Genomic DNA, 10533 nt, shown 5'->3' with positions numbered 1-10533 from the left:
TTTGGAAGTGTTATGTGTAGGGGTGTGTTAAAAAATTAAACATCTCGCACCAACTCAGTCTATATGGTTTGATAAGGTGAGTGAGTTGTGTTGGACTGGATGGATGATAAAATTGATTGGTCAGTTAGGCTGCTGGTTAAAATTTGTTAATTATATATAGTTTTGTACGAGTCCCTACAATATTTTTATTCCAAATCAGAAAGATTAGGAGAAAATTGAAATGTAATCTTTTAAAACTTCAAAAAAAAGTCAAATTCAAACTTTTAATCGTTGCACGAATAATCCTACTTATAATCTCCAAAACAATTTAACTCTTGAATGAGTGTGTAATTATTTAAATTATTTTTAATCGTTGTTCACATGATATTTTTAATTAATAATATAGTGAAACAAATTTACGGGTTAAAAATATTTTAATTTATTTTTGTTAAATAGTTAAGAAATAAAACTTGATACAACTTGTGTGTTTTGTGACCTCTGATTTGTTGGGAACATTGCACAAATAATGTCACATAATATTTCAGAACTATCTATTACAATAAATTAAGGATTTAGAGACAAAAACTTAGGCATAAAATCACTTTTTAGTAATGGAATATTTTAGTAGTCAAAAGTTTTATTATTATATTTTTAGATACAAAATTAGACATTTAGTGATAAATTAATATCATTTGGGGACCAAGATTTATCTCAAAAAATAAATCTTTTTAGCACCAAATTATTGTCTCTAAAACTATATTTATTAGCGTCATTTCCTAATTTTGTCGCTAAACCTCTTTTTTTACTTTCAGCGACAATACGAATTAATCCTCAAATATCTTTTGTAATAAAATTTTTGACTTTTGTAGACAAAAAAAAAAAAGAAAAAAGAATCCTATAAACTCTTGAATCGTGTAGTGATCTAATAATTTTTGGGAGAATTACATATCAGTGGGGAATAAAAAAATTATTTATAAAAAGTAAAAAAATTATGATTTTAATTATTAATATTTATAATATTTTTCACCTATTTGTAAATATATATATATATCTCTATATATTTTCTAATCCCACTTATATATAATTATCCCATTCTATTTCTTTATGGGTGATCACAATTAATCCTAGTCTAATGTTGACGTTTCGATTTGTCGACAAATTTTTTTGATATTGCCTTTAAAAAAGGGGAAATGGGGTAAAACAGACACAGAACTACAAAAAATAGATTATTGAATCCATAAACCTTAGCAATTAGATGGTCCAATGCACTGGACATAAGCTTTGGCTTATAAAAGTAAATAGGAAACTAGCACAAATAATAGAAATTTCACAAATTACTCCTACATATGAGACATGTAGTAATAAAATTTTGGTATTTGAAACATCTCAATAGTAACATGTTTGAGTAGACCAATAAGGGTTGGTTCAGTTGGTAAGGCTCCTTTCCTTTGCTTATTTGACTTAAGTTCGAGTCTCGCTACCGGCAATTCTTTGTTGGTGGGTGATATTGCGTAACACTTTCCCTAACCCTAGAGTAGGGGTAGCCTCTCCTCCTCCTAAACTTTTTAGTTGAATCAAAAAAAAAAGTAACATGTTTGAGTAAGAATAATTTGTGAGCTGTGTAAAACTATTCAACAAGGAAAATATTAGGGATATTAAAAATTTTTACCAAATGTCTCACATGGATTATGTGAGACCCACTCTTTGTGAGATCTTTGGTAAAATATTTGGTATCCCTAACATTACTCATTCAACAATATACGTAGGGTTAGGCCATTTTTTTTTTTAATTAATGAGAGATTTTTCATGTTAAAAACCCAAGAGTAATGGCGGAGTTAGGAAATTAATTATGATTTTATTTTTTATTTTTATGTATTCAATGTTATATATAACGGTGGTGCTATGTACCAATTAGTGTACACACTAGTGTACCAATTAGTGTTATGATATTATTAATGACCCTATTTATTATCCAAATTATAAATATTCAAAACCTCTAAAATTATGCCACATCATCTGTTAGTATATTAGTGTGTACACTAATTAGTGCATATAGTATTATTCTATATACAATGGAGAAATATAGATATACACTATATTACAATATGAACACCTCGTCTGGTGTAAACCCAAAAATAAAGCTATATAGCACTTTTTTCTATTCCAAATAAAATAATTTAAAATAAATACCATCCAAATAGTTATGTCTACTTTAATTTTTGATCTTCACATCATATTACTCCTTCTTTGTAATTAATGTATATTGTATATATTTGCAAATACTATGCATAATACAACCACTAATGTTTATACAATTTTGTTTTAATATTTTTATAGTTCCTAAAATTATTTTCTTTTATGATATTCTAAGTCTTGGTCTGAATAAGGAGAGGGAGAGGTTTCACACACTACAACAAAACACATTTTAGTGATACTATATTAGTGGCATGTTCTTAAAAAATATCACAAAAAGAATATTTGGTGGCATTTTTTAGAAAAATGTCATTGAGCCACAAACATACAAGGCTCTAGTGGCATTTCAATTAAAAAAAGTGTCACATCACTACAACAAAAATGTCACTACAACAAATTTACATTTTAGTGACACTACACTAGTAGCATGTTTTTAGAAAATGTCACAAAAATAAAAATTGGCATTAAATATTTTAGAAAAATGCCACAGAACCACAAACATAAAAGGCTCTAGTGGCATTTCAATAAAGAAATGTCACATCAATTTTATGGCATTTTATAAAATAATGACACAAAGAATTATGTTCGTGACATTTATCAACAGATGCAACTAAACTTTAGTAGCAATGGCATTTTAAAAAAAATGTCAGGACACTAGGTAGGTGCAAATTACTTTTTATGACACTTAGGTGAAAAGTGTCATAAACAAATATTTTATAGTATTTTGAGAAATGCTACTAAGCCAAAAACTTTCCAAGCTGATAATGGCATTTTTGAAAAAACAAAAAATGCCAATATATTTTCTAAATTTTTAAAATGCAGTAAATGATTAAAAATAAATAAATTAAACTCAATATACACTACAGGAAAAAGCACATTCGACGATTAAATTTTTTGATCAAAAAAAATTTGGTCGCTGAAAGCTTTCTGACCAAAAAAAACTTGGTCGCTGAAAGTATAGCTTTTGATGAAAATGTATTTCTTATCATTTCATTATTTTAATCTGGAAAGTACATACAATCTATATTTATAGAAGGTAAACAATTGCTGATCTAAGCAGTTAACTAACTCCTAACAGTGTAACTAACTCCTAACAAATTAGCTAACCAATTCCTAACTGATTACATGATATTACAGATAAAGCTCTGTTCTGGACCATATCAGAATCTGTTGCTGAAGTTGAAGCAGTTGAAGCCGTGGCTGCTGCTTCTGCAGAAACTGTTGCTGAAGTTGAAGCCGTGGCTGCTTCTGTATAATAATTCTTATCACCCTCGGGCAAGCTGATGGGAGAGGGAGAGACCAGAAGCTTGGCTTGAAGATAGTGAAATCGTGACACTGAGAGAGGCTTTGTGAATATGTCAGCAATCTGATCAAGAGAAGGAATGTATTTGAGAAGTAGTTGTTTGGTAGCAATCTTTTCTCGAATGAAGTGACAATCCACTTCAATGTGTTTTGATCGAGTGTGAAACACGGGATTGGAAGCCAAGGCAATAGCAGACAGGTTGTCACACCAAAGGAGAGGAGGAATAGGAGAGTGAAGCTGAAGTTCACGAAGTAACATGGTTAACCAAGTAAGCTCAGCTGTGGTGTGAGCGAGAGAGCGATATTCAGCTTCGGTTGAGGATCGTGAGACAGTTGGCTGCTTTTTAGCAGACCAAGAAATAAGGTTGGACCCAAGATACACACAGTAGCCTGAAGAACTACGACGATCAAGAGCATCACCAGCCCAGTTCGAGTCAGAGAAGGCCTGAAGTTCAAAGGAACTAGGACTGAAAGTAAGTCCATGAGCTAAAGTCCCTTTGACAAATCGTAACAGTCGTTTGACAGCAGCAAAATGAGCATTAGTGGGAGCATGCATGTGTTGACAAGCTTGGTTAACAGAGAAAGATAAATCCGGTCGGGTGATCGTAAGGTACTGTAGGGCACCAACAACACTGCGATAAAGTTCTGGTTGATTAAATGGAAGAGCAGAATCTGAACCAAGAGAAGGTTTAACGGACATAGGGGAATTGCAGGGCTTGCAAGCGGTCATACCAGCTTTAATGAGGATATCAGAAGCATATTTGTGTTGAGATAAGAAATAGGAATCACCACAAGTTTGTATAGATATACCCAAGAAATAGGAAATATCCCCGAGCTCCTTCATGGCAAAGGCAGTATGCATTTGAGCAAGAAGTGATTGAATATGAGAAGAGCTATTTCCAGTAACCAAAATGTCATCAACATATACAAGAAGAAGAGTAACAGTGGAAGAAGTCCTTTGAATGAATAAGGAATTGTCACACTGACTATTAAGAAAACCTTGCGATAGTAAAAATTGGGAGAAGGTAGAATACCAGGCGCGAGGAGCCTGCTTTAAACCATAGAGAGTCTTCTTTAAAAGACAAACATGAGTGGGATGAGATGAACTAGTGAAGCCTGGAGGCTGTGTCATGTAAACTTCCTCTTCTAATGTACCATGGAGAAAGGCATTACTAATGTCAAGTTGTTTCAGAGGCCATTGATAATGCAGAGCCACACACAATAAAATGCGAATAGTAGGTTGTTTGGCAACGGGGCTAAAAGTTTCAGTATAATCAATCCCCTCTTGTTGGAGAAACTCTTTTGCAACCAAACGAGCTTTATAACGAGCAATAGAACCATCAGAATTGCGCTTAATACGGAATACCCATTTGCAGCCGATAGCAGATTTAGAAGGAGGCAAAGCAACCAAAGACCAAGTACCTTGAGCAAGAAGAGCCTTGTATTCATCTAACATGGCAGTGTGCCAAACAGGAGAGGTGAGAGCTTGCTGATAAGTAGATGGCTCAATGTCAGAAAAGGAGGAAGAAGAAGCTAAGAAGACTTGAGGATGTGCTTTAGAGCGAGTAATCATAGAATGAGAATTAGTAGAAGGAGGAGGTAGAGGTAAATCAATAAAAATAGAAGAAATAGGAGTAGAAGTGGGAGTAAAAGAAGAGAGAGGAGCTGATGGCACAGAGGACTGCTGAGGGGCAGACTGGACAGAGTTAGGACAGTGAGTGGACTACACGGGAACTGTGGCTGGTAGTGCAGATTTGGACTGCACAGGAACTGTGGCTAGTAGGGCAGATTTGGACTGCACGGGAACTGTGGCTGGTAGTGCAGATTGAACAGATTTAGGATATGCAGTGGACTGCACAGGATCTAAAGCTGCTGAAGAAGGGAAAGATGAAGAAGGAGAAGGAGACCAGAAAAAGGAGTGAAGCATAGACAAGGTCTGAGAAGGAGGAGGAGAAGTACTAGCAAAAGGAAAAATATTTTCATGGAAAATGACATGACGAGACAGATAAACCTTACCAGAGGAAGGATCAAGACACCGATATCCTTTGTAAGAAGGATGATAACCAAGAAAAACACACAAAGTGGATTTAGGTTGAAGTTTATGAGAAGTGTGTGACTTAAGCCAAGGAAAACATTGACATCCAAACACACGCATAAAGGAGTAATCAGGTGCTTTGTGAAACAATAATTCATAAGGAGAAGAATGAGGAGCCTTAGATTTAGGCATGCGATTAATTAGATAAGTGGCTGCAGAAATAGCATCAAACCAATATTTAATAGGTATAGAAAAATGGTGAAGCAGTGCAATGGCAGTCTCAGTGATGTGTCTATGTTTTCTCTCAGAGACTCCATTCTGAGGAGGTGTATAGGGACAAGAAATTTGATGAAGAATACCATGAGAATTAAAAAATTTAGTCATAGAGGCATTAACAAACTCAGTACCCCCATCTGTACGAAAAATTTTCAAGTGAGTGGAAAATTGAGTACCAACATATGCGGTGAATTCTACAAATTTATCAAATACTTCACTTTTGTAACACAACGGATAAAGCCAAGTAAATTTGCTATATTCATCAACAAAGAGTACATAGTATTTATAACCGGAAAGAGAAAGGGAAAAAGGTCCCCATACATCACTGTGAATGAGAGAAAATGGTTTTTGTACAGTAGAGTTAGACAATTTGAAAGGTAATCTATGACTCTTTGCTACACAACAATGAACACAAGTAAACTCATCAGTCTTGGTTTTATTACAAGTGGAAGAAAGAAGGTGTTGGAGCTTAGTAAACTTGAGAGATGATGGATGCCCCAATCTCTTGTGCCAAACAGTGGCAGACACTTTATTAGTAGTTGAACTGCAGAATGCATTAGGAGACTGAAATGAAGAAGGTGGAATAGCAGCAGAAAAAGGCTTGTGCTTGGTTGTATGAAAGTGATATAAACCATGTGAGTTAAGGCCCTTGTGTAGGATGTCCTTGGTGTGTTTGTCCTGAACAATGAAGGAAGAATCATCAAAAGTGATTGTACAATTATTATCTTTAGTAAGTTTGTGCACAAACACAAGATTGGAAGCAATAGGAGTGTGCAAGACTTTGTTGAGTTTAAAAATATGATGTGGAGTAGGTAACAGACCCTTACCAGTATTAAGAATAGGGATAGAATTACCATTACCAACAGTGATGTGATCAGGGCCTTGGTATGGTTGATGAAGACTCAACTGAGACAAATCATGAGTCATATGATCAGATGCAGCAGAATCAAGATACCAAGGAGAGGAATCATACTGAGGTTGTGAAGAGGAAGCAGAGGCCACAAAAGCTCTGGTGTTTGAAAAACCAGAGGATGATTGTGCTGAAGATGGCCTTGACAGATTTGGAAATTGCTGTGACTGAAGTTGCTGTGACGGATTTGGAGCAGAATAATTTTCATTCAATCGATGCCAACACTCTAGAGCTGAGTGATTAGGTTTTCCACATATCTGACAAATTAAATTGTGATGGTGACTGCTGGATGAGTGTCGACCTCTGTCTCGAGATAAAAAATGTCCTCGAGAGCTATGTCGAGAACCACCTCTGTGACCTTTGACATAAGATCGGCTTTGAGAAGAAAAAGTTTGAGAAGAACCACGAGAAGCAATATATGCGACTGAAGGTTCATGATTATTAATGTTCTTGATTGTGGAATGCATGTGAATAGATTCTGAGCATAGAAGAGATGAAAGTTCTTCCATAGAGATGGCTTCTGATCTAGCTCGTATTGTGGTTTTAAAAGCATCAAATGCTGCAGGTAAACCATTCAGTGTAATAAGAACAAGATCTTCTGGATCTACAGGAGAAGAGGCAAGAGCAAGTTGATCAGCTAACTCTTTAATCTGACTCAAATACTCTTCAATTGACTGAGAAGTCTTGGTCAGATTAGTCAATTGATTTTTCAGTTGATGAATGTGACTGCGAGACAATGTAGTAAAACGTTTTGACAGAACTTGCCAAACCTCTGCACTATGTTGAAGATGTAAAACAGAAGAGAAAATTACAGGTGTGAGTGTAGCTGTTAAACAACTCAATAGATGTGCATCAATTTGTTTCCACTGCAGAAATTCTGGATTCACTGTTGTGGTTCCATCTGCATTTGTAATTGTTGATGGTGGAGAAGAATGAGAACGTTCCATCTGCATTTGTAATTGTTGATGGTGGAGAAGAATGAGAACCATCAACAAACCCTAGCAGATCTGTAGCACGCAGGATATTAAGAAATTGACTTCTCCAAATGATGAAATTTGAAGAATCCAGTTTTACAGTTATGAAAGAACTAAGATTTGAAATGAGAAGATTCAGATTTGAAGGAAGAGCATTTGAGGTAGGAGTTGCCATTGAAGAAGATTGAACAATTCTGAAGAATGATTGAGAAAAATTTGAAGACTTTTGAAAGAACTAAGAAAATGAGATCAAGGACCCAAGAATGCTCGTGAGAGCTTTACTTGCTCTGATACCATGATGAAAATGTATTTCTTATCATTTCATTATTTTAATCTGGAAAGTACATACAATCTATATTTATAGAAGGTAAACAATTGCTGATCTAAGCAGTTAACTAACTCCTAACAGTGTAACTAACTCCTAACAAATTAGCTAACCAATTCCTAACTGATTACATGATATTACAGATAAAGCTCTGTTCTGGACCATATCAGAATCTGTTGCTGAAGTTGAAGCAGTTGAAGCCGTGGCTGCTGCTTCTGCAGAAACTGTTGCTGAAGTTGAAGCCGTGGTTGCTTCTGTATAATAATTCTTATCAGCTTTCAGCGACCAAAACAACATTAGTAGCCAAAAGTAAAGCTTTTTGGCGACTAAACAATTTTAGTAGCCAAAAGTCTACAATTGGCAGCTAAAAATAAGTTTGGTCGTTGATTATATGGGTTTTAGTGACTACAAAATTTTTAGTAGCCCAAAGTAAAGATTTTTGGCGACTAAAAAAATTTAGTAGCCAAAAGTGTACAATTAGCAACTAAATATAAGTTTGGTCGCTGATTATATGGGCTTTACTGACTAAAAAAATTTTAGTAGCCAAAAGTAAAGTTTTTTGGTGACTAAAAAAATTTCCGTAGCCAAAAGTCTACAATTGGCGATCAAAAAATAAGTTTAGTCGCCAAAAGTGGTCATTTTTAGCCCGGGAGAACTAAAATCCCAAGGAGGGAATTAAATTTTTTGGCAACCAAAATTTTGGTAGCTGAAAGTGCATCTTCGGCAACCAAATCTGATTTTGGTCGGCAAAAGTTAAGTTTTGTAGCAACTAAAAAATAATTAGTAGCCAAAAATATAGAATTGGCGGCTAATAAAAAATATTTTTAGTCGCCAAAAGTGATATTTTTTTATTTTTCTAGTAAATAGTTTATTTTACATAAATTATGTTCAATAAAATAATTATGTTTATACATATACTTTTATATTAATATGGATGTATGTACTATAAAAATAATATATGTTGTATATATAATCATGTGGTGTTATAGAGGTGTAGTGGGAAGAGTGTGGTATATAAGGTTATGGTGCGGGAGGTTGGTGGTTCGAGTCTCCGCAAGAGCGAATCAAATTGTTCTACAACGAATTATCGTCACGAATGACACTTGATAGCGTCACGAATAGTGCCTACCATGACATTAAAGTGTCACCGAAAGGTTTTAGTCTTGTTGGTGTAATGACACCTATAAGTGTCACTAACTCTTTTTTTAATGCCGCTTGATAGTGCCACAAATAATATCTACCGTGACATCAAAATGTAATTGAAAGTTTTTAGCCATGATGGTGTAGTTGCATTTGCAAGTACCTACCGTGACACGGATATAAATGACACTTATTCAAAATGCCACAAGACTAGAAAATGTCATTAAACTAATAGTTTTGTAACATTTTCAAATATGACTAAATTAAGAAAATGTTGTAGTGACAATAAACTCATAGAGAAAAAAAAATAATCCGAGGATAATATTACATGACAAATAATATCATCATCCAATATTAACACATGGATATAATGAACCTTATTATACAAATATCTGAGTTAACAAATTTTATTGAATGTTATAATTATATTTAAATACTGAGATTTATCATATTCTACAATAATTTATTTTTATATGTCGGTGATTACATAGAAGTAATTCATTTCTCAGTGTGTGGCTGCCACGCATTCAATTCACACTAGCCATTGGTGTGGTTGTAGTGTATGGCAATACTACACGCACTGTAGAGAATAAATTTTCAATCACATAATATCAGGTGAGTAATGCTCATTACACTAAGGCCAAGTTTGGGATATTCCAAAAAAGCTAAAAAGTTAAAAAGTTAAAAAGTTAATACTATTCACCAAAAGTCAACAATTACGGCTGCACAACTCCCGATTCAAATTTTTCTCTACAAATCAATTTTTACAATTTTTTATTACACATTTTCCAATAAAAAGTCAAAAAGTTAACCCAAACATCCATATTTTCAACCTCAATTTTTTTTGTCCAAAAAGACAAAAAGTGCACTTATTTAGTCTTCCCAAACTTGGCCTAATATTAGGGGTGAGTGCGGGTCGGTTGCGGCCACGAAACCTCTAATCCGTCATCCGTCCGCCAAATTGGCGGATTGGAGAAAATCAATCCGCATCCGTCCGCCAATCCGGCGGATGTGGATTGAGCGGATTGACGGTTTGGCGGATGGATACGAATCGGTTTGGCGGTTTGAAATTTTATAAATTTTTAATATAATTCAACTTGCGCACTTCCTCAAAAAAAAAAAAAAAAAGAAGAAGAAGAAAGTATTACAATTAATGACTTGAAAAAGTATTACAATTACTGCATGTCTCATCCAAAGAAATAAAATTTGAAACTTTAGAATATCACAATCACTGCATGCCTCATCCACATATTACAATCACAACATGCCTCGTCCACATAAAATATTACAATGTGTGATTCTTAAAATATAAAAACAACGCAAACCACCAAAACCAAGAACAAAGCAATAGTAGAGATTGTATGTCTCTGTATTGTTACATTTATATATGTTTTTGAAA

Source organism: Camellia sinensis, chromosome 12 (assembly GCF_055761805.1).
Source record: "Camellia sinensis isolate YWXY chromosome 12, ASM5576180v1, whole genome shotgun sequence".
NCBI lineage: Eukaryota > Viridiplantae > Streptophyta > Magnoliopsida > Ericales > Theaceae > Camellia > Camellia sinensis.
This window is presented reverse-complemented; position numbering follows the sequence as displayed.